This window comes from Ranitomeya imitator, chromosome 2 (genome assembly GCF_032444005.1).
Source record: "Ranitomeya imitator isolate aRanImi1 chromosome 2, aRanImi1.pri, whole genome shotgun sequence".
In the NCBI taxonomy this organism is placed as follows: domain Eukaryota; kingdom Metazoa; phylum Chordata; class Amphibia; order Anura; family Dendrobatidae; genus Ranitomeya; species Ranitomeya imitator.
Window position 1 is genome coordinate 619168710 of NC_091283.1, and position 26511 is coordinate 619195220.

Here is a 26511-nt window from a genome sequence, read left to right on the forward strand (position 1 = left end):
TTTCCTTTCCAAGTATTCACAGACCACATGAATTTGGTTTACCTAATGACAGTCCAGCGGTTAAATTCTCACCCGGCCAGATGGTTCTTGTTCTTCTCCCGGTTTCATTTCACCCTCCATTTCCTTTCCGGGGAGAAGAACATTCATATTGATGCTCTCTCTCACTCCGCTGTGTCATCTGAGGAGGAGGAAGAGGAGCTTCGGCTTATTGTCCCTACCAAGAGTCTGAGAACTGTGGCCCCGGTTTCGATAGAGTGTGTGCCTCCGGGCAAGACTTTTGTACCATTCAAAAGTTTCAGAAGTGAAGGACGGCATCCAATCCAGGTGAAAGAAGTAAACACTTTATTGTGCCAAAGGTGCGACGTTTCAACCCCTATGGGGTCTTTATCAAGCATAGGGGTTGAAACGTCGCACCTTTGGCACAATAAAGTGTTTACTTCTTTCACCTGGATTGGATGCCGTCCTTCACTTCTGAAACTTTGGTATGTACTCCTCCACTTGGATCCTGTGGAGTTAGGACGAGCAACCATTGTATACTACAGAGTGCTGTCTGCCGCCATTTTGTTTTTTGTACCATTCAGTCTGCATCCGGAGGTTCTCTCTTGGGCTCACTTGTCCAGGGTGGGTGGACATTTTTGGTCCAAAAGGACATCTGAGATACTGGCGAGGACGTACTGGTAGCCTCATATGGCCCGTGACATCGCAGACTATGTTCATCAGCATGTCTCTTACACCAAGAACAAGTCTCCTCGTCAACGGCCAGCTGGGTTGTTTTACCCCCTGCTGTGGCGGACAGGCCCTGAGAGTTGGTCGGGATGGATTTTGTGGTGGGCTTACCCAAGTCTCGTAGCTGCACCATTATTTGTTGATCACCGACCATTTTACCAAAATGGTGCACTTGGTGCCTCTTCCATGGCTACTTTATGCACGGGCGCTGGCAGCATTGTTTATCAAACATATCTTTCGCCTTCACGGTATGCCGGACAAAATTGTCAGTGACCGGGGTCCCCAGTTTTTGTCTTGATTCTGGAGAAAGCTTTGTCGTCTATACAGCATTGAGCTGAATCTCTCTTCAGCATACCATCCCGAGACGAATGGGTTGGTGGAGAGGGCCAACCAGACTCTGGTCACATATCTACGTCATTTTGTTTCTACCAGGAAGGATGACTGGGCATCCTTGCTACTGTGGGCGGAGTTTGCGCTTAACAACACCGTAGCCGACTCCACTGGTCAGATTCCATTCCTCATTAATTACTGCCAGCATCTGCGTGTCCCTGTGCCCATGTCCGTGTCTTCTGCCGACTCCAGGGTGGCAGACTGGGCTGTGGAAGCGTGGGACATTTGGAACCACACTCAGGATGACATTCAGGCCTCCAAGGAGAGAAAAAGGTCCTCCGCCGATGCTCATCGGCGCCCTTTGCTCCTGGCAACTTAGTGTGGCTCTCCGCCCATAACATCAGGCTGCGTGTTGAGTCCACTAAGTTTGCACCTCACTACTTGGGCCCCTTCTAGGTCCTCAAACAGGTTAACCCTGTGGACTACCATCTGGCCCTTCCTCCACGCTTAGGTATCACCGACACCTTTCAGGTGTCCCTCTTGAAGCCTGTATACATGTCCTGATTTTCCAAGTCATCTGCCAGGACATTGGGTTCGTCTATGGATGAGTACTATGTGAACGTTATTTTGGGGTGCAAGGTGGTACATGGCAAGAAGTTTTATTTGGTGGACTGGAAGGGTTATGGCCCAGAGGACAGGTCTTGGAAACCTGCTGAGCACATTTGAGCTCCGCAGCTCATTGCGGCATTCGAGCATAGAGAGGTCCAAGGAGGGGGGTCCTAGGAGGGGGGTAATGTTAAAGGTCGAGTTCCCACCTCTGCACACGGGGAATCTCGAGCCATCTCTTCTGCAGTCTCCCATTCTTCTACAGCCACAGTGGAGCCTGCTCAGCGGAGACGTATGTCCCAGCATCTGGCTCAGCCTGATACGGTGCGGATGATTACTGCTGCCTTTCCAGGTTCAGAAAAATAGCAAAAAGGACAGGAGATGCTTACCTGCCTGGTCCTCCAAACAAATGCACAGGATGCAGTGGACCCATGTGGTTAAGATGGTGGCAACACAGGTGCAGAAATACCGATGAGGCAGCCACTCACAACCTACCAAATTAATGGAGGGGGTGGTTGCTTGGCATATGACTGCACATTAGAGACTTGTATGTGGCGCTGTTCACACAATGGGAATGCACAGCATCCAGGTTAACAGCCTATTAGTGATGCCCTTTTATTAGCTCAGGCGGGCTGCCCAGCGCTATTAAGATGCTTCCTATGTGAACAGACACCACAGTTTACAAGACAAAATGGGCCCAACTGCACCCCAAAAAAATGCAAAAAACACATATATAAAAATAATATGTGAGGTATTGGTTTATATTCTGGCCAAAATATGTAAGCTCGTAACCCACGTCACGGATCCACACACTTACGAGTCCTATTCTAACCAAGGCTAGCACAAAAAGAGGATTCAGAGATCCTCCAAAAATTCAGAAAAATAGCAAAAAGGACAGGAGATGCTTACCTGCCTGGTCCTCCAAACAAATGCACAGGATGCAGTGGACCCATGTGGTTAAGATGGTAGCAACACAGGTGCAGAAATACCGATGAGGCAGCTACTCACAACTTACCAAATTAATGGAGGGGGTGGCTGCTTGGCATATGACTGCACATTAGAGACTTGTATGTGGCGCTGTTCACACAATGGGAATGCACAGCATCCAGGTTAACAGCCTATTAGTGACGCCCTTTTATTAGCTCAGGTGGGCTGCCCAGCACTATTAAGATGCATCCCATTTGAACAGACACCACAGTTTACAAGACAAAATGGGTCCAACTGCACCCCAAAAAATGCAAAAAACACATATATAAAAAAAATGTGAGGTATTAGTTTATATTCTGGCCAAAATATGTAAGCTCGTAACCCACGTCATGGGTCCCCATGCTTACGAGTCCTACTCTAACCAATTCCAGGTTCAGCCATTGTAAACAGTACTGGTCAGCGGCGAGCAGACGTCTCTGGGACTAAGTCCTGCTTTTCCCCTTCTGAGCATGCCCAGGGTAAGACCTCTCATTGGAGGTCGGGGGTCACATGCTTAGGTACTGCAGCAGCTCCCATTGGTCCTCTAGGAAGGTCCTGAAGTTGCTCAGGTACTGCAGCAGCTCTCATTGGTCCTCTAGGAAGGTCCCAAAGTTGCTGCAGCTATAAAAAGTTTGCATGGCCCCACGGCCATGCGCTAGTATCAACTAACTTATGTGTTCTTCGCCAGTGTGATCATTTGTATGTGGTTTCAGGGTTCAGCTGAAATAAGCCCCTAGAATACCGGCACCTCCGGTGAGGAGTTTTGTGTGAGTGGATTTAGGGCCTGGCTGAAATAAGCCCCTAGAATACCGGCACCTCCGGTGAGGAGTTTTGCGTGTGCTATTCTGACTGCATGACCACTGTCCACTCTATTTGGTAGCTGTGTTCCTCTGTGAGGTTAACAGGGCACAGTGTTCTCTTGTCTTTAGTGACTCTGTGCAGTAACAGAGTTCACTTATATCGCCATATAGTACCATCAGTTACTAGCAGCAGGTTTTACTCCTGCACGGTGAACCCCGGGTTGCGAATGCACCGATTACTCTTTAAATATACTGTATATTCGATGCATTCTGCTAAACCCTAACACTCCCATGAAGTCCACTTTGGCTCAGACAACGACAGATGGTGCGATCTGACACTGATGATTCTTGAGCTTGAAATTCAAATTTAGTCTGTTTAGAAGTTTTTCTAGGCTCTTTTGTTACCATTTGTATTATTCGTCTCTGATTTGTCATCAATTTTCCTCCTGCGGCCACGTCCAGGGAAGTTGGCTACAGTCCCATGGATCTTAAATTTCTGAATGATATGTTCAACTGTAGTCACAGGAACATCAAGCTGCTTGCAGATGGTCTTATAACTTTTACCTTTAACATGTTTGTATACAATTTTCTTTCTTGTCTCCTGAGACAACTCATCAATGTGTTTCCTCTGGTCCATGTTGAATGTGATACACACCATGTCACCAAACAGCACAGTGAGTATCTGTAGCCCTATATAGTGGGAACAGAAAGCATTAAGAGCCCTTTAAATGTTTCATTGCAGCCATTTGGCAAATTCAAAAAAAGTTCATTTTTTTCACATTAATGTACACTCTGCACCCCATCTTCACTTAAAAAACAGAAATGTACGGTAGTTATTTTTGCAAATTTAATAAAAAAGAAAAGCTGAAATATCACTTGATCATAAGTTTTCAGACCCTTTGCTCAGACACTCATATTTCAATCGCATGCTGTCCATTTCCTTGTGATCCTCCTTGAGCAGGTTCTACTCCTTCTTGGAGTCCAGCTGTGTTTAATTAAACTGATAGGACTTGATTTGGAAAGGCACACACCTGTCTATATAAGACCTCAAAGCTCACAGTGCATGCCAAACCAAATGAGAATCAAAAGAACTGGCCAACGAGCTCAGAGACAGAATTGTGGCTAGGCACAGATCTGGCCAAGGTTACAACATAATTTCTGCAGTACTCAAGGATCCTAAGAGCACAGTGGCCTCCATAATCCTTAAATGGAAGAAGTTTGGGACCACCAGAAGTGTTCCTAGACCTGTCAGTCCAGCCAAAATGAACAATCGTGGGAGAAGAACCTCGGTGAGTGTGGTAAAGAAAAACCCAAAGATCACTGTGGCTGAGCTCCAGAGATGCAGTAGAGAGATGGGAGAAAGTTCCACAAAGTCAACTATCACTGCAGCCATCCACCAGTCGGGCCTTTATGGCAGTGTGGCCCAACAGAAGCCTCTCCTCAGAGCAAGACATATGAAAGCCCGCACAAAGTTTGCTAAAAAACACATGAAGAAATCCCAAACTATGAGAAATAAGATTCTCTGGTCTGGTGAGAAAAGGTAGACCTTTTTGGTGATAATTCAAAGCGGTATGTGAGGAGAAAAGCAGGCACTGCTCATCATCTGCCTAACACAATCCCAACAGTGAAACATGGTGGTGGCGGCATCATGCTATGGGGGTGTTTTTCAGCTGCAGGAACAGGATGACTAGTTGTCATTGAAGGAAACATAAATGCAGCCAAGTACAAGGATATGCTGGATGAAAACCTCTTCCAGAGTTCTCTGGATCTTAGACTTGGCCGAAGGTTCACCTTCCAACAAGACAATGACCTTAAGCACACAACTAAATTAACAAAGGAGTGGCCCAGCCAGAGCCCTGACCTAAACCCAATTGAGCATATCTGGAGAGACCTGAAAATGGCTGTCCCCCAGGTACGGACTGGGGCTGCAATTCAGCCCTGGCATTTGAAATCACATAGGTCAATGGTGTCAAAATCCCCAAGCACCAGATGGGATATATTAGTAATATTACCCTGGATGGAGGAAAGCAAGATTTACTACAAGACCAATATTTCTAATGATAACCGTGGCCTGCTGGGGTAAAAGACGGAGTCAGCATCTCTGTGCTCTGTCACAACTCTTAACACTATGGGTGTCTTTAGAACTCCGAATCTGTTAACAATGTAGCAGTCATGGCATCCCACGACCAGACAGGCCCTTCTGGCATTTGCCAGAACTGCGAGATGGCCCTGCTGTCCACAAACACTCACCATCCAACCTGACGGAACTGGAGTGGTTCTGCAAGGAAGAATGGCAGAGGATCCCCAAATCCAAGTGTGAAAACTGGTTGCATTTTTCCCAAGAAGACTCATGGCTGTACTAGCTCAAAAAGGGTGCTTCTACTCAATACTGAGCAAAGGGTCAGAAATGAATACTTACGACCATGTGATATTTCAGTTTTTCTTTTTTAATAAATGTGCAAAAATAACTACATTTCTGTTTTTTTCAGTCAAGATGGGGTGAAGAGTGCACATTAATGAGAAAAAATGAACTTTTTTTTTATTTACCAAATGGCTTCAATGAAACAAAGAGTGAAAATTTAAAGGGGTCTGAATACTTTCTGTACGCCCCGTATACAGGCCCACTCACTGATTCCAAGATTGTAGACACTTGTGATGCTAATTAGTGGATACACCATGATTTAACATGTCCCTTTTGTCACATTATTTTCAGGGGTAGCATCATTTCTGTCCAGTCCTATTTCATGAGTTTTATTTTCAAAAAATTTCTGGGGAAGCATGGTTGAAAAGCAATGTCTGACTTTGTTCATTTTCATGGATTTTTAATTTATTATTACTTTTGTCAGATTCAAGTTATTTCTGTGAACATTGTGGGTTTTTCTCTCATTAAAACGAGGGGTACCAACAATTTTACACATTACACATGTGTGTATCTGACATCAAATTAGAATACATTTTTCCCGTTTTAAGTCAATTAGGATTACTGTAATTAATAATATTTGCCAAATGCCAGAATAATGAGAGAGAGAATGTTTCAAAGGAATTTTTTTTACTTACTAAGTCAAAAGTTTACATACATTTTATTAGTATTTGGTACTATTGCCCTTAAACTGAATGTCTTGGATCAAACGTTTGGGATATCCTTCCACAAGCTTCTCACAATAGTTGGTCGGAATTTGAGCCCATTCCTCCTGACAAAACTTGTGTAACTGATCTAGGTTTGTAGGTTACCTTCCTTGCAACTGCCTTTTAAGCTTTACCCATACATTTTCAATAGGATTGAGATCAGGGCTTTGTTATGGCCAGTCCAAAACATTGACTTTGTTATCCTTAAGCCACTTTGTTATCATTTTGACAGAATGCTTTGGGTCATTGTCCATTTGGAAGACCCATTTCTGCCTAAGCTTTAACTTCCTGGCTGATTTCTTGAGATGTTGCTTCAGTATTACCACATAATCTTCTTTTCTCATAATGATATCTATTTTGTGAAGTGCACCAGTCCTTCCAGCAGCATAATCACCCCAAAATATGATGCTACCACCCCCCGTGTTTTACAATTGAGATGGTTTTCTTAGGCTTCCAAGCGTCTCTCTTTTTCCTCGAAACACAATGATGGTCATTATGCCCCAAAACATAAATTTTAGTTTCATCAGATCACAGGATATGTCTCCAAAAATTAACTTTTTTGTTCCTGTGTGCATTTGTAAACGTTAATCTGTCTTTTTTATGTTTCTTTTGTAGTAATTGCTTCTTCCTGCCAGAGTGGCCTTACAGCCCATGTTGATACAGTACTTGTTTCTCTGTGGACATTGACACAATCTTACCAGCTATTACCATCATCTTCACAAGGTATTTTGCTTTTGTCCTTGAGTTGATATCCAGATGTCAGATCAAAGCACATTAATTTCTAGGACACAGAACCCGTCTCCTTCCTGAATGATATGACGGCTGGATATTCCCATATTGTTTGTATAATTATTTGTTCTGATGAACTAAGCATTTTCAGGTATCATGAAATTGTACCTAAGGATGAGCCAGACTTGTGCAAGTCCACTTTTATCTACCTGATATCTTGGGCAATTTCTTTAGACTTTCCTATGATGCTACATAAAGAAGCAGTGTGCTTAAGGTGTGCATTAAAATATATCCAAAGCTATTTAGCTCAGATACTGCCAAGAAGCTATCAGGAGCTTCCAAACACATGCCATCATCATATGGGTAGTCCAGAATTGCTTAAATGCATAGTGATCTTACTGTATGTAGACTTTTGACTTTGTAGTTAATTATAAAAATGTCATAAAACAATCAGTCTCTCTCTCATTATTCTGACATTTGGCAAATATGAACCCCTTTCTGACATCGGATGTAATGATCCATCCATGTGACCTGGGCCAATTTGACCATGGACGGATCATTACGTCATCGTGATCGGCTGCGCTCACGGTGGGTGCACGGGTGATTGCCACTAAGAGTCAGCTGATTTGACAGCTGACACCCGGCACTAGATGCAAGGAGCGGTCACACCCCCGAAATACTGCGATCGAACAGGATCACAGCTTTCCGGAAGCTGACAGAGGCCCTTGCCTTTGGATCGGAGACCCCGCGGCGTGATGCTGGGTTCCGATCATTGCCGTGGTGAGCGGATGTCATCATGATGACATCAGGGTCACCAGAGCTAGGAAACTTGTTGATCATGCGCAGTGCATGTTCTGCTAGTCTCTATGTCAGTGCAGTGCTGACAACTTATATGGCATGCAGAGACTGCTTCATCTACATGGTAAACGATCAGCCTGCAAAAAATGATTGTCCCATCGTGGGACAAAGTAAAAAAGTTAGAAAAAAGTAAAAAAAAAGTTGTAGAATTGTAAAAATATATTTTTTAAATCCAAAATAATAAAAAAATCAATATCTACTATATAATTGTCTAAGGGTCACTTCCGTCTGTCTTTCTGTCTGTCTGTCTGTCACGGATATTCATTGGTCGCAGCCTCTGTCTGTCATGGAAATCCAAGTTGCTGATTGGTCATGGCAAAACGCCCATGACCATTGCCACGACCAATCAGCGACGGCCAGAGTCTGGCAGCGAAATGGCCGCTGCTTTACTGCCCTGCAGTGAGCGCTGAGCGGTCACACAGGGTTAATGCCAGAGTTAACGGACCGCGGTGTAATGCATTCGGTTCACGCTGCTATTAACCCTGTGTGACCAACTTTTTACTATTGATGCTGCATATGCAGCATCAATAGTAATACGATCTAATGATAAAAATAATAATAAAAAAAAAAGATTATTCTCACCCTCCGATGTCACCTGCTGTCCTCGGAAGTGCAAGCAGCTGGTTCTGGTGCCAAGGATGCTATGCAAGAAGGACCTGCCATGATGTCACGGTCGTGTGACCGCGACGTCATCACAGGTCCTGCCCTCATACCAACCCTGGGACTGTAAGCTACCGCGTGCACCGCACAAAGGCGCCAGGACTTCAAGGGGCCCTCGGAAGGTGAGTATATGTTTATTTTTTATTTTAAGTCTTTTTTAACCACGCATATAGTGCCCACATTGCTGTATACTATGTGGGCTGTGTTACATACTGCGTGGGCTCTGTTATATACTACATCTCTATGCTATATACTATGTCGCTGGGCAATATACAATGTGACTGTGCAATATACAACGTGACTGTCCAATATACTACATGCTCTGTGCTATATACTATGTAGCTGTGCAATATACTATGTGGCTGTGTCGGTTATGTTATATACTACATCGACTGTGCAATGTACTACGTGGCTCTGTTATATACTATGTGGCAGTGCAATATACTACGATATACGACGTGGCTATGTTATATACTACGTGGCTCTGCTATATACTACGTGCCTGTGCAACACACTACGTAGCTGTGCAATACACTACGTGGCTATGTTATATACTACATGGCTGTGTTATATACTACGTAGCTCTGCTATATACTACGTATGCTGTGTTAGATACAGTACTACGTAGCTCTGTTATATACTACATTGGTTGTGTTATATACTACGTCACTGTGCAATATAGTACGTAGCCTGTGCTATATACTACCTACATATTCTAGAATACCCGATACATTAGAATTGGGCCAAAATCTCGTATGTTATATCTCTAAAGAAATATTTGAATGAAAAAAATATATAAACAATAAAAGTACACATATTTGATATCGCCGTGTCCGCAATGACCCAACCTATAAAATGGTCCAACTAGTTAACTCCTTTAGTGAACACCATAACAAAATAACTAAAAAACAGGGCAACAAAACAATGATTTATCATCATACCACCGAACAAAACCTGGAATAACCCGCAATCAAAAAAAGGATATAAATAAACATGGTACCAATTAAAGTGTCATCTTGTCCCGCAAAGAACAAGCTGCCATACAGCTTCATCAGGGGAAAAATAAAAAAAAGTTATAGTTCTCAGAATAAAATGATGCAAAAATAATTATTTTTTGTATAGAACAGATTTTATTGTATAAAAGCGTGAAAACATAAAAAAAATATAAATGAGGTATCTCTGTAATCATACTGACCCAAAGAATAAAACTGCTTTATCAATTTTACCACACACGGAACGGCATAAACCCTCTCAAAAAAAGAAATTCATGAATTGCTGTTTTTTGTTCATTCTGCTTCCCAAAAATTGGAATAGAAAGCAATCCAAAATTTTCATGTGCTCAAAAATGATACTAATAAAAATGTCAGCTCGTCCCATTAAAAGCAAGACATCACATGACTCTGTGGGCCAAAATATGGAAAAATTATAGCTCTCAAAATGTGGTGATGCAAAAACTATTTTTTGCAATAAAAAGCATCTTTTAGTGTGTGACAGCAGCCAAATATAAAAACCCGCTTTAAGGCCTCTTTCACATGTCCTGATATTTCCGGTACAGGAGATGTCAGTGTCCACATTTGTAATATGTGTGGCACATGTGTGCCTCATCAGTTCCACACAGACAAGCACCAGGGAAGAAGCATTACAGAAAGCGCTGTTCCCCAGTGCCGGGTGCTGAACACGGCTCTCATCTTTCTCCCCTGCTCTGCTGGCGATCGGAGCAAGCAGGGGAGAATGATGAAAGTTATATTTAGGTAATAAAAGAGACATCAGGTGGTCGCTGATGGGACTATTACTCCGATCAGCCTACCCCTGCTGCTTCAAATAACATTGACAGCAGGAGTGGCTGATGGGGGTATTCATGAGCCGCCACCTGTGCTATAAATAAATGAAAAAAAAGATGTGGGTTCGCCTGAATTTTCTATAACCAGCCAGGTAAAACTCACAGCTGGGAGATGCAACCTTCAGCTGTCAGCTTAAGCAAGGCTGGCTATCAAGAATAGAGGGGTCCCCACTCAGTTTTTTTTAATTATTTAAATAAATAATTTAAAAAAAAATTACTTGAGGTTCCCCCAATTTTGACAACCAGCCTTACTAAAGCTCACAGCTGGGGGCTGGTATTCTCACGCTGGTAAGGGGCCATGGATATTGACTCCCCCAGACTAAAAATAGCTGCCCACAGCTGCCCAGAAAAGGCACATCTACTAAATGCCCCAATTCTGGTGCTTTGCCCAGCCCTTCCTACTTGCCCCATAGCAGTGGCAAGTGTGGTTCATATTTGTCAGGTGAATGTCACCTTTGTATTGTCACGTGACACCTCTCCATTACTAAACCTATAGTTATATGGTAAATAAAGACACAGCCAGCATAAAGTCCTTTAATTGAAAAAATGACACAGACTTCTTTAATAATCTCAGTTAAACCATACTTACAACCTCTCCTAATTCCACTGAAGCCCTCGATCTCCTGTAATAAAAATAAAATAAAAAACAACAATATACCATACCTGTTCATAATTGTGTCCCACGCCATAATCCATGTCTGGGAGATAATTAGTTTTCAACCTGGACAGTGCCAAGATGTGACTGTCCAGGCTAAGAACCACTGGTGAATGAGCTGCTGTGAACACAGCATCAGTGACTGGGGGTGACGTCATAGAGGTTACCTCCGGTCACTTGACTCTGTTCCTAGCAAGGCTGAGCTGTGGTGAGATCCCCGCTAGCACCTAGAACAGCATGGGGACCCCTTTATTCTTGATAACAAGACTTGCTGAATCTGACAGCTGAGGATTGCAGCCTTCAGCTGTGAGTTTTGCCTGGCAGGTTATAGCCAATACAGGGGAACCTGTGTCATTTTATTTATTTATATATTTATTTCCCCAGCGCTGATGCATGTCACATGGATGACATCCATGTGTGTTATGCATATGCACGTGTGCAGGGCGTTTTGTGACCTGTGCTGACATTAAAAAATGGACATGTCAGCTTGTTTTGCCCATGGACACATGGTCCTTGGAAACACATTGACATGCACAGACCCCTTCACTTGAATAGGCAAACAGCGCTCCGTTCCTCCCTAGTCTCTCCGCATGGCTAAGTAGTACTGTACAGCCACATATGGAGTATTGCAACGTTCAGTAAAAATTGTTGGACACATTTTGGTGCCATTTTTACCCTCTTCTTGTGTGAAAATGAAAAATCTTTGGCTAAAACTAAATTTTGGTGGTAAAAATGTAGTTATTTTGTCTTCACTGCCCAATGGTATAAAATTCTGTGACACACCCATGGAGTCAGAATGATCACTGCACCCCTAGATGAATTCACTGAGAGGTGTAATTCATAAAATGGGATCACTTATGGGGGGTTCTGCTGTTCTGGCACCTCATGGGCTCACCCAATAGGAAATGGCACCTGTAAACTATAACATTAAAATCTGGCTCTCCTTGCTCTCTGAGATTTACACTGTGCCTGAAAAATATTTTCCGATTACATGTAGGATAGCGGCACACTCAGGAAAAAAATGGACCTTGGTTTGTTGTAAAAAAAAATCACTATTAGCCCTTAGAAAAATTAAAAGCTTGGGCTAAAACAACACTTTAGTGGTAAAATGTAATTTATTCTTTCTTCACCGCTCAGTGGTATAAAATTCTGTGAGGCACATGTGGTGTCAATATAATCACTGCACCCCTATATGAATTCATTGAGGAGTGTAGTTTATAAAATGAATTCACATATAGGGGGTTTCTGTTGTTCTGGCACCTCAGGAGCTCTGCCAATGTGCATGGCACCCTCAAACCATTGCAGCAAAATCTGAACTCCAATATGGTGCCTCTTCCATTCTGAGCTTTGCACTGTGCCTCAAAAATAGTATTAAGCCACATATGGGGTATCAATGTACTGAAGAGAAATTGCACAACAACTTTTGGGGTCTAATTTCTCCTGTTACCCTTGGTAAAATAAAAAATTGGGGGCAAAAATAATATTATTTTTGAGGAAAAAAATTGTATTTTTTATTTTTACGGCTCTACGTTATAAACTTCTGTGAAGCACTTGGGGGTTCAAAGTGCTCACCACACATCTAGATAAGTTCATTGGCAGGGTCTAGTTTCAAAAATGGTGTCACTTGGGAGGGTTTTTACTGTTTAGGCACATTAGAGGATCGCAATACATGACATGGCATCCGATCTCAATTCCAGCCAATTTTGCATTGAAAAAGTCAAACAGCGCTCCTTTTTTCTGAGCTCTGTCGTGCGCCCAAATAGTGGTTTAGCCCCACATATGGGATATCAGCGTACTCAGGACAAATTGAACAACAACTTTTGCAGTCCAATTTCTCCTGTTACCATTGGTAAAATAAAAATTTGGGGACAAAAAGATCATTTTTTGTGGTAAAAATTATTTTTTTATTTTTACGGCTCTACGTTATAAACTTCTATGAAGCACTTGGGGGTTCAAAGTGCTCACCACACATCTAGATAAGTTCATTGGGGCAGTCTAATTGCCAAAATGGTGTCATTTGTTGGAGTTTTTCACTGTTTAGGCACATCAGAGGCTCTACAACACGACATGGTGTCCGATCTCAGTTCTAGCCAATTTTACATTGAAAAGTCAATCAGTGCTCCTTCCCTTCCGAGCCCTGTTCAGTATCAGTGTACTCAGGACAGAATGCACACCAACTTTTGGGATCCAATTTCTCCTGTTACCCTTGGTAAAATAAAAAAAAATTGGATGTGAAGTAAAATTTTTTGTGAAAAAATTTAAATGTTAATTTTTTTTAAAAATTGCAAAAATTCCTATAAAGCACCTGAAGGGTTAATAAAGTTCTTGAATGTGGTTTTGAGCACCTTGAGGGGTTCAGTTTTTTAGAATGGTGTCAGTTTGGGTACCTTCTATCATATAGACCCCTTTAAGTGACCCATAAAAAATGGTGTTGTAAGAATGAGAAATTGCTGTTTAACTTTTAACCCTTATAACGTCCTAACAAAAAAAAATATTGGTTCCAAAATTGTGCTGATGTAAAGTAGATATGTGGAAAAAATTACTTCTTAAGTATTTTCTGTGATATATCTCTGTGATTTAAGGGAATGAAACCTCAAAGTTGGAAAATTGTACAATTTTCACCAAATTTCTGTTTTTTTCACAAATAATAAATTTTACCACTATCATGAAGCACAATTTGTCTTGAGAAAAATTCTCAAAATCACAAGGATCCATGGAAGCATTCCAGACATATTACCTCATAAAGGGACAGTTGTCAGAATTGTAAAACTTTGGTCATTAACATGCAAACCACCTTTGGGGATAAAGGGGTTAACAATTATGGTAATCTTAATTGACCTAAAACGGGAAAGGTTTATTCTGATTTTACGTCACATATTGAGAAAAACATGCATACAGTTGTACTCAAAAGTTTACATACCCCGGCAGAATTTGGCTTTCTTGGCCTTTTTTCAGAGAATATGAATGATAACACCAAAACGTTTTCTCCCTCATGGTTAGTGGTTGGGTGAAGTCATTTATTGTCAAACTACAATGTTTTCTCTTTTTAAGTCATAATGACAACCCAAAACATCCAGATGGCCCTGATCAAAAGTTCATATACCCTGGTGATTTCAGCCTGATAACATGCACACAAGTTGACACAAATGGATTTGAATGGCTACTAAAGGTAACATCCTCACCTGTGACCTGTTTGCTTGTGATCAGTGTGTGCATAAAAGATGAGTGAGTTTCTGGGATTCAGACAGATTCTTGCATTTTTCATCCAGCCACTGACATTTCTGGATTGTGAGTCATGGGGAAAGCAAAATAATTGTCAATGGATCTACAGGAAAAGAAAGTTGAACTGCATAAAACAGGAAAGGGATACAAAAAGATGTCCAAGGAATTGATAATGCTGGTCAGCAGCATTCAAACTATGTTTAACAAACGGAAAATCAGGGTCTCTGTAAATACAAAACCATGGTCAGGTAGACCAACAGAAATGTCATCCACAACTGCCAGGAAAATTGTTCAGGATGCAAAGAAAAACCCACAAATAACATCAGCTGAAATACTGGACTTTCTGAAAACTAGCAGTTTGGCTGTTTCAAGATGCACAGTAAGGAGGCACTTGAAGAAACGTGAGATGCATGGACGAGTCGCCAGAAGAAGGCCATTGCTGCGCAAATGCCACAAAGTATCTCACCTGCAATATGCAAAACAGCACTGAGACAAAACTCAAAACTTTTGGAACAAGATAATTTGGAGTGATGAAACCAAAATTTATCTATTTGGCCACAACCGTAAACATTACATTTGGAGAGACGTCTGTTATGAAAGGTAGTTCAGTACCACAATGGACATAGAGGTCAGCGCACATACAGTGACCTGGCAATAACCCAAAAAACAAGAACGAGCTCTGAGACGTGGGAACTCTGTTGACCGCAATCCCTAATCCTCTCAAACCACACTAAAGGCAGCCGTGGATTGCGCCTAACGCTCCCTATGCAACTCGGCACGGCCTGAGAAACTAGCTAGCCTGAAGATAGAAAATAAGCCTACCTTGCCTCAGAGAAATACCCCAAAGGAAAAGGCAGCCCCCACATATAATGACTGTGAGTTAAGATGAAAAGACAAACGTAGAGATGAAATAGATTAAGCAAAGTGAGGCCCAACTTTCTGAACAGAGCGAGGATAGGAAAGGTAACTTTGCGGTCAACACAAAACCCTACAAAAACCACGCAAAGGGGGCAAAAAGACCCTCCGTACCGAACTAACGGCACGGAGGTACACCCTCTGCGTCCCAGAGCTTCCAGCAAGCAGTAAAAAACAAATTGACAAGCTGGACAGAAAAAAACAGCAAACAAATAGCAAAGAGGAACTTAGCAATGCAGAGCAGCAGGCCACAGGAACGATCCAGAAGGAAACAGGTCCAATACTAGAATATTGACTGGAGGCCAGGATCAAAGCACTAGGTGGAGTTAAATAGAGCAGCACCTAACGACTTCACCACATCACCTGAGGAAGGAAACTCAGAAGCCGCAGTACCACTTTCCTCCACCAACGGAAGCTCACAGAGAGAACCAGCCGAAGTACCACTTGTGACCACAGGAGGGAGCTCTGCCACAGAATTCACAACAGACGTCAACAAGACCTATAATGAAAGGAACACCATTCCTACTGTAAAGAACAGAGGTGGATCCCTGATGTTTTTGGGATGTGTGAGATGCAAAGGCACAGGAAACTTGGTCAAAGTTGAAAGGAAAGATTCATGCAGCACGTTATCAGCAAATACTGGAGGCAAATTAGCAATCATCAGCCTAGAAGTTGCGCATGGGACGTACTTGGACATTCCAACATTACAACGATTTAAAACACAAGGCCAAGTTGACCTGTCATTGGCTACAGCAGAACAAAACGAAGGTTCTGGAATGGCTATCTCAGTCTCCTGACCTCAATATCATTCAGCTACTCTCAGGAGATCTTAAGCCGCAGTTCATGCTAGGCAGCCAAAGAATTTACAGGAACTGGAGGCTTTTTGCCAAGAAGAGTGGGCAGCTTTACCATCTGAGAAAATAATGAACTTCATCCACAACTACCACAAAAGACTTCAAGCTGTTAGGCGTCGGGATTCTCCTGCTGTGCGGGATTGATCCCAATCAGTGCCTTGTGCTGTAGTCTCCCTTTCTGGTCCTGCCACTGCTGGTGCTGCTCAGCACAGACGTTGCTCCCAACATCTTGCTCAGGCTCACGGTATTTGGTTGGTTACTGATGGCTTTCCAGCCAAGTCTATGGTAACCAGCAATGTGCAGGTGCAGCCTGATTCTTGGGAGTCTAAGTCCAGAGTTCATCCTACTGAGCATGTCCGTGATGTTGCATCTGCTTATTGGTGGTCGGATATTAGCTGCTCTGGTGATGAGGCAGCTCTGGATTGGCCCGTGGGCGATGTCTTGGCCGACTGGGTGTGAGCGTTTAGGGTGGAGCCTGGGACATAAAAGGTTTCCAGCGGCGCACGTGGGTGCGCTAGTATAACTTACGTATGGTGTACACTCTCTGACAGAAGTTATGTCGCTTATCCATGTTATGTAAATAAAAGCTTATAACCTGACGTTAAATTCATCCATTGGCTGCATAAATTATTCTTTTGAAAGCTGAAGCCCTCCAAAATGTGGTTTAGGTTAAGAAAATAAATTGGCATCAATGCAGAAATATTGATCTGACACAGAATGGTCATATATTGGCAAGACAAAAGTTTTGTCGCCCACAGAAAGTAATGTGATATTCAAACAAATAATTAACTTAAAATACAAATATATTCTGCATAACGTTGGTGAATGAAGTTGTGGTGCTATTAGAGTCATATTTCATATTTTGTGTGACTTCCATGAGCTTGAAGGATTGCATTCATGCGGTTCAACAATGATGCAATCTTATATGCCTCCCAGAGTTCATCTAGATTCTTTGCTTTGGTCTTCCAAGCTTCCTCTTGCATCCTACCCCAAACATGCTCTATGATGTTCATTTCAGGTGACTAGGCTGGCCAGTCCTTGAGCACCTTGATATTTTTTGCCTGGTGGAACTTTGTTGTAAAGATGGATGTATGAGATGGAGTACCATCCTGCTGCAGAATTTGACCCCTTTTGTGATTTGGAATATAAGAGGTAGCTAATACTTCTTGATATTTTAGGCTATTAATATTGCTTTCCACCTTGCAAATGTTTCCCACACCCCCATACTGAATGTTACCCCAGACCATGATCTTTCCACCACCAAATTTAAATGTTTTCTGGGTGTATTTTGGAACCATACGGGCTCCAGTAGGTCTCCTGCAGTATTTGCAGTTGCTGTGGTCTAATTCTACCAAAGATTCATCAGAGAAATCCACCTTCTGCCACTTTTCCAGCGTCCATCTGTTTAGCAGGCTGTGGGTCTTTGCAAATGCCACATGGTTTTTTATTTGCCTTTTGTTTAGTGCTGGCTTCTGGGCACTGATTCGACCATGGAGGCCATTTCCACACAAAATCCTACAAACTGTTCTAGTTGACACAGGGGCTTGAGGTGACCAGGCCTGTTGGAGCTCTGCTGCAGTGGAAGAGGGGCTTGCTTTGGATTTTCTAACCAACAAATGATTCTCCTGAGCAGTTGTATGGCGGGGTCTGCCGGACCTGAGCTTGTCAAACACATCTCTAGTCTCTTCAAATCTTTTTTTTAATTCTTTGTACTTGTTGCTGAGACACATTAAAGGTGTCAGCCACCTCTGCAGTGGATCTGGTCTTCAGCCTCTTGATAATCCAGGCTTTGGTCGCAGGGTGGATTTTTGGCATGTTGTCAGAGCTCAAGTTGCAGTTCAAGTGAAGGTCTGGGGTGCTGGGTTTCTTTTTATACACACACACTAATAACCGATCATTTACTGAGCACAGGTGAGGAAGTAAACAAGGATTGGGTGCATTATATGACAATGCAACAAAACGTTTGTCTTGCCAAAATCTGACCATTCTGTGTCCATTAACTGATCAATATTTGTGCACTGATGCCAATTTATTTTCTTAACCTAAACCACATTTCGGAGGGATTCAGCTTTCAAAAGAATAATTTATACAACCAATGGTTGAATTTAATGTCAGGTTATAAGCTTTTATTTACATAACATGTATAAATTACATAACTTCTGTCAGGGAGTTTATGTGAGTGGATACTCTAACATTCGTTTTGCTCGTGTCACTCTAAACCCTGTGAGTCCTTGCATAGGCAGGTAGGTTCAGGACTGGGTTTCTATCCCTTGGCTTAGCATCTGTCTCCTTTATGTGTGATATAGTCCAATATCAAAAATTACCGCACACTTGAAGCTGGTATGATGCAAATATATAACAAGTTTATTGTGTTCACAAAACAGGTTGCCACAAAAAGGAAACAAAAAGTACAGATAGAAACCTGCACTTTTTGTTTCCTTTTTGTGGCAACCTGTTTTGTGAACACAATAAACTTGTTATATATTTGCATCATACCAGCTTCAAGTGTGTGGTAATTTTTGATATTGGACTGTTTTGGACCACACGGTCTGTTTTATCAGCACCTACTTACCTCTGTCCTGAGTGCACACCATTATTTCCTTTATTCCTTCATGTGTGAGGTTAGCACAGTTGAGTTACAGAGCAAGTCCAACCCTCAGGCTACTCCTTTCAGGGAAAGTGACAGGGCTTTGCGCCTAGCATCGTATGAGTTCTTTTCTTTTGGCTCACCATCTGCTTCATTCTTGTGTGAGATTTACTCAGCTTAGTAGCAGAACGAGCGCAACCCACATGCTATCATCCCTGTGACATTTAACAGGGTATAGTACTCAACATATTGTGTGCTGTACCTTTCAGTGAAGTAACTGAGTTTGGCACTTTGCGTTGTGTTCATACTGTGTGGAGTTAACGCTGTCTGATTTAGGTTAATGCACACTGCTTCATTCCGCCATTGTTCACTATCAGCAGTTAACCATCTCTGTACAATTGACCCCGGGTTGCAATTGTACTTTATTATTTATTTTTATTTAGTGCAATCCACCAACCCTAACAGTATACTAGCACCAGGGTCTGGCTAATAATGGCGGATGAGCAGCAACTCCATTGGTACATCCAGCAGCTGGAGGGCAGGTTGTCCACACTTGAGCGGGCAACTTCAGCTGTGAATCTATCCTTAGTAGCGGCAGAGGCAGTCAGTGAAACTGCCACTAGGGTTTTTGCTGTGACTACTTTTCCATATTTTCCACATTTCCCACTACCTGGTAAGTACTCAGGGGACAGTAATGCTTGCAGGGGACTCGTGAACCAGTGCTTGATTCAGCTGGAGTTACTGGTCTCCCGCTTCCCATCTGAATGGGCCAAAGTGGGATTTGTGGTATCTCTGTTAATGGACAGAGTGTTGGAACGAGCTATACCGCCATGGGAGTGTAATGACCAGGCAGTCAAGAGTGCTTCTCACTTTCTGTGGGCCCTGAGACAGGTCTTTCTAGGACCTCGGGTTACTCATGATGCCGCACTCCAACTCTTGGCATTAACCCAGGGCTGTTCCAGTGCCAGCCAGTTTGCCATTCAATTCCGGACTTTAGCTTCTGAGTTGGAGTGGCCAGATAAGGTCTTGATTCCCGTATTTTGGAGGGGCCTTGCTGACCACGTAAAGGATGCTTTGGCCTCTAGGGAGAATCCAACTACACTGGAGGATTTAATATCTGTCTCCACTCGACATGCTGAACGAAGATTAGAGCGAGCCCAGGGTAGGTGAAGGATTTGGTTAGCTCCAATTTTTACCAATCCTTTGGAATCTCCAGCTCAGACGCGCGATCTGGTGAAGCCCATGGAGGTCTCTAGAGCGGAATCTAAATCCCATCCTGTATGTTCTCAACCAACCTGCTTTGTTTGTAGGCAGGTGGGGCATTACGCCAATAGGTGTCCCCAGTGTCAGGGAGAATGACCGCGTCTAGTAGCTATTGGAAAAGGTTTACTAGACACTGCAGATGTGTCCTCTAAATTAACTTGTCTTATGGGTCGACTGCTCACACTACCGAGGCTTGTGAGGATTCCGAGGCTGATGGCAATGTTCTGTCTTCTACCTTCACCCAACGGCACTCAGTCCTCTTAGTGATGCTCCCTAAGCCAATTACCATATGGGTGGTTAATGGGTCCGTTCTTCCCAAATCACTCATCAGACGACACTCCAAACCCTCATGATGTCTCCAAGACATCAAGAGATAGTTTCTCTCTTGGTCATCTCTGAGGGCATGGATGCCATGCTTCTAGGCATTCCTTGGTTGCACCATCATTCCCCTTATATTGATTGGGCTACTGGGAGCATACAGGGATGGGGTAATTCATGTGAGGGACAATTTCTGGGGATCCAAGGTCAAGTTGGTTCATCTGAGGTCACTACAGAACTAACTTCCCGGCCTAGGCACTACTGGCAATACGCTGACGTGTTCTCCAAGAATGCCATGGAGACTCTTCCTCCTCATCACCCTTATGATTCCCCATAGACCTCATTTTGGGGTCAGAGCCTCCTCATGGGAGAGTCTACTCTTTGTCTCTCCAAGAGACTGAGGCTATGTCAGAATATATCAGGGAGAATTTGTCGAGGGGGTTTATCAGGAAGTCTGTGTCTCCTGCTTGGACTGGTTTCTTCTTCGTCCAAAAGAAGAGTGGGGAGTTACATCCCTGTTTTGATTATAGGGGTTTGAATGCCATCAGCATCAAAAACAAATATCCTTTGCCACTAATCTCCAAGCTCTGTGATAGGCTGTGGGGTGCTAGGGTATTTACCAAGTTAGACTTGTGTGGGGCCTATAATTTAATTTGTATACGTGAAGAGGACGAATGAAAAACCACCTTTAATACCCGGGACTGCCATTATGAGTACTTAGTAATGCCATTCGGTCTCTCTAATGCCCCAGCAGTCTTTCAGGATTTTAATTACATCTTTCGGGACTTGTTATCCACATCTGTAGTAGTATATCTGGGTGACATACAGTGCTTATCTATTCTTCAGACCTCGACACTCACCGTAGAGATGTTGGTAGAGTCTTTGAACTCTTGCGTGCCAATTCTCTTTACACCAAACTGGAGAAGTGCATGTTTGAGAGTCCCTACTATTACTAGGGTATATTATTTCAGCCAAGGGTTTGGCTATGGATCCTGCCAAGCTGGAGTCAGTGATGAACTGGCAGGAGCCTCATTCCTTTAAAGCGGTGCAGCAATTTATGGGATTTATCAATTACTACTGCCAGTTCATTCCCCACTTCTCTACCCTAGTAGCTCCGTTGGTAGCCCTCACCAAGAAGGGTGGTCCATGGAGGTCTCCAAGGCCTTTATCTCTCTAAATTCCCATTTCGCTAGGGCTCCAGTTCTGCATCAGCCCGATGTAGATAAGCCCTTAATCCTGGAGGTGGATGCCTCTTCAGTTGGTGCTGGACCAGTCCTGTATCAGAAGGATGTTCAAAGTAGGAAACATTCTTGTTTCTTCTCCAAGACCTTCTCACCAGCAGAGAGGAATTATTCAATCAGGGACAGGGAGATGCTGGCCTTGAAATTGGCCTTCTCAGAGTGGACGACAAAAACCTCCTTTATTTTCAGACGGCCCAACAGCTGAACTCTTGCCAGGCCATGTGGTCCTTATTCTTCTACCAGTTTAATTTCACCATCCATTTTCTGTCCTGGGATAAGAATTTAGTTTCATCTGAGGAGGGGGACAAGCCATGTCTTATAGTCCCTTTGGAGAGTCTTTGAACAGTGGATCCGGTGTCGCCAGGGCAGGTACCTCCAGGCAAATCCTATGTTCCACATGATCTGCAGCCGGAGGTCCTCTCATGGGTACACACTTCCAAGTTGGGTGGGTATTTTGGCATCAAGAGGACCACCGACTTTCTGGCGAGGTCTTATTGGTGGCGTTGGATGATGTGGGGCATAAAGGATTATGTACAGGCCTGTGTCTCATGTGCCAGTAAACGGCCTACCAGGCAGAGACCTGTGGGCTTGCTCTATCCCTTGTTGGTGGCAAATAGGCCCTAGGAAATGTTCGGGATGAACTTTATAGTGGACCTGCCTAAATCCCGAAATAATAAAATTATTTGGGTCATCACCGACCATTTTTCCAAAATGCTGCATCTGGTCCCCCTTCCACGCATACCATCTGCACAGACTTTCGCTGCATTATTCATCAAACACATTTTCCTGTAAAGTAAGCTGCAGAGACACCATCACGTGTTTCTCAACGCAAGCAATGAATAGCCAGGCCTTTTCCCGGGAAGGCACAACCACGGGAAGGGCAGCATCCAATAAAGGAAAACATCCAATAAAGGAAAACCACCTATGCCAAGCATGGTATCCATCCACAGACAGCTGTTTCGGGGTTTTTGCCCTTCATCAGTGTGGAGTAGGAAACTGGCTATTAGGAGCAGTGCCTAGTAAAAGGCTGTGAAGGTACAGATGAATGACCTCGGGGAGACCAAAACATCCAACACCGCAGAGACACTATCATGTGTTTCTCAACGCAGTGATCCAGAACACTGCCCCCATCCCTTATGGGAAATATGCAAATCACTGCATTGAGAAACACGTGATGGTGTCTCCGCGGTGTTGGATGATTTGGTCTCCCCGAGGTCATTCATCTGTACCTTCACAGCCTTTTACTAGGCACTGCTCCTAATAGCCAGTTTCCTACTCCACACTGATGAGGGGCAAAAACCCCAAAACAGCTGTCTGTGGATAGATACCATGCTTGGCATAGGTGGTTTTCCTTTATTGGATGTTTTCCTTTATTGGATGCTGCCCTTCCCGTGGTTGTTCCTTCCCGGGGAAAGGCCTGGCTATTCATTGCTTGCGTTGAGAAACACGTGACGGTGTCTCCGCAGCTTACTTTACATGCATTTGCATATTTCCCATAAGCGATGGGGGCAGTGTTCTGGATCACTGTGTTGAGAAACACGTGATGGTGTCTCCGCGGTGTTGGATGTTTTGGTCTCCCCGAGGTCATTCATCTGTACCTTCACAAACACATTTTCCGACTCCATGGTATGCCTGACAAGATTGTCAGTGACCAAGGCCCCCAGTACATGTCTCGTTTCTGGAGAAAGCTTTGTAGCCTGCTCAGTATGGAGCTCAATCTGTACTCAGCGTACCATCCTGAGATGGATGGACTGGTGGAGAGGAGCAATCAGACTCTGGTTACGTATCTCCAGCATTTTGTGTCCACCAGGCATAACAAGTGGGCATCCTTGTTGCCTTGGTCGGAGTTTGCTTTAAATAATGCCAACTCCGATTCCGCGGGGCACAATCTTTTTCTCCTTAACTATGGTCAGCACCCACATGTTCCTGTGCCCATACCCATCTCATTTTCTGACCCAAGGGTGGTGGACTTAGCAGTGGATGCAATTAAAGTTTCTAAGGAAAGAATGAGGTGTTCCGCCAATGTGCATCGTCATCTCGCTCCAGTCTTTGCCCCTTGTGATTTAGTGTGGCTGTCAGCTCGTAACATCAGGCTGCATGTAGAGTCCACTAAATTTGCTCCCTGCTTCCCAGGTCCATTTAAGGTACTTGAGCAGGTGAATCGTCTATCGCCTCTGCTTTCCACTGCATTTAAACATCACTGACACTTTTCATGTGTGTCTCTTGAAACCTGTGTTTATGACTTGGTATTCTGGAACTCCTGTACGGAGTTCGGATACGTGTTCGGATGATTTTGAGGTCAACGGTATTGTCGGGTCCAAGGTGGTGTGTGGCAAAAAACTTTTCTTGGTTGACTGGAAGGGTCATGGACCAGAGAATAGGACCTGGGAACTTATGGAGTATATTTATGCCCCCCAGCTTATTGCGACCTACAAGTGTGGTGAATGCCCCTAGGGGGGGAAGCTGGTGGGGGGGTAATGTTAGCCATCAGGATTCACCCGCTGGGTGTAGTAGATCCCAAGCAATGCCTGGTGCTGTGGTCTCCCTTTCTGGACCGGCCACAGCGGGTGCTGCTCAGCACAGATTTTGCTCCCAACGTCTTGCTCAGGCTCGTGGTATTCAGTTGGTTACTGCTGGATCTCCAGTCAAGTCTATGGTAACCAGTGATATGCAGGTGGAGCCTGACGCTTGGGAGCTTAAGTCCAGAGTTCACCCTACTGAGCATGTCCGTGATGTGGCATATGCTCATTGGTGGTCCGACGTTAAGCTTCTCTGTTGATGTGGCAGCTTCAGATTGGCCTGCAGGCAATGTGTCGGCTGACTGGGCTTGAGCATTTGGGGTGGAGCCTAGGACATAAAAGGTTTCTAGCAGTGCACACGGGTGTGCTAGTATCACTTATGTGTGGTGTATGTGAGTGGATGCTCTACCACTCTGTTTGCTCATGTGAGGCAGGTAAGGTCAGGACTGGGTTTCTATCTCTTGGCTTAGCATCTGTGTCCTTCATGTGTGCAGTTAGCACAGTTGAGTTACAGAGCAAGTCCAACCCTCAGGCTACTCCTTCCAGGGAAAGCAACAGGGCTTTGCACCTAGCGTTATATGAGTTTGGCTCACCATCTGCTTCATTCTTAAGTGCGATTGACACAGCTTAGTAGCAGAGCAAGAGCAATCCACATGCTATCATCCCTGTGACATTTAACAGGGTATAGTACTCAGCATATTGTGTGCTGTACCTTTAAGTGAAGTAACTGTGCTTGGTACTTTGCGTTCTGTTCATACTGTGTGGAGTTAACGCAGTCTGATTTAGGTTAAAGCACATTGCTTCATTCCGCCATTGTTCACTAGTAGCTGTTATCCATCTTTGCACGGTGGACCTCGGGTTGCGATTGCACTTTATTATTTATTTTTATTTAGTGCAATCCGCCAACCCTAACACATGCTGGCATTGATGTTAGAGGGAGCAATATATGGTATTAACCCTGCTGTTCTGTTGGTCAAAAATGACCGACTTTGAACTTCAATATTCTTTAAAATATTCAAGATGCGGCTCTGAAACCCGTGGCCGACCGACCCATCCTCATTTAAGTCAATCAACCACAAGTTTCAGAACCGCATCTTGAACACCCCAAAAAATACCAAAGTTCAAAATAGGTCTCCCCAGACCGAACAGAACAGCAGGGTTAAGAAATGGGGTATATGAACTTTTGATAAGGGTCATTTGGATGTGTTGAGCTGTTATTATGATTTAAATAGAGAAAGCACTGTAGTTGGACAATAAATGACTTCACCCAACCACTATCCATGAGTGGAGAAAAAGTTTTGGTGTTATCATTCATATTCTCTGTAAAATGGAGAAGAAAGCAAAAACTCTGTACGAGTTTGTAAATCTTTGAACACGACTGTGTGTCTTTTTATAGTGTATGTAAACTTCTGGTTTCGACTGTATATATAAATATTTATGTATACAGTGGGGCAAAAAAGTATTTAGTCAGTCAGCAATAGTGCAAGTTCCACCACTTAAAAAGATGAGAGGCGTCTGTAATTTACATCATAGGTAGACCTCAACTATGGGAGACAAACTGAGAAAAAAAAATCCAGAAAATCACATTGTCTGTTTTTTTAATATTTTATTTGCATATTATGGTGGAAAATAAGTATTTGGTCAGAAACAAAATTTCATCTCAATACTTTGTAATATATCCTTTGTTGGCAATGACAGAGGTCAAACGTTTTCTGTAGGTCTTCACAAGGTTGCCACACAGTGTTGTTGGTATGTTGGCCCATTCCTCCATGCAGATCTCCTCTAGAGCAGTGATGTTTTTGGCTTTTCGCTTGGCAACACGGACTTTCAACTCCCTCCAAAGGTTTTCTATAGGGTTGAGATCTGGAGACTGGCTAGGCCACTCCAGGACCTTGAAATGCTTCTTACGAAGCCACTCCTTCGTTGCCCTGGCGGTGTGCTTTGGATCATTGTCATGTTGAAAGACCCAGCCACGTTTCATCTTCAATGCCCTTGCTGATGGAAGGAGGTTTGCACTCAAAATCTCACGATACATGGCCCCATTCATTCTTTCATGTACCCGGATCTGTCGTCCTGGCCCCTTTGCAGAGAAACAGCCCCAAAGCATGATGTTTCCACCACCATGCTTTACAGTAGGTATGGTGTTTGATGGATGCAACTCAGTATTCTTTTTCCTCCAAACACGACAAGTTGTGTTTCTACCAAACAGTTCCAGTTTGGTTTCATCAGACCATAGGGCATTCTCCCAAAACTCCTCTGAATCATCCAAATGCTCTCTAGCAAACTTCAGACGGGC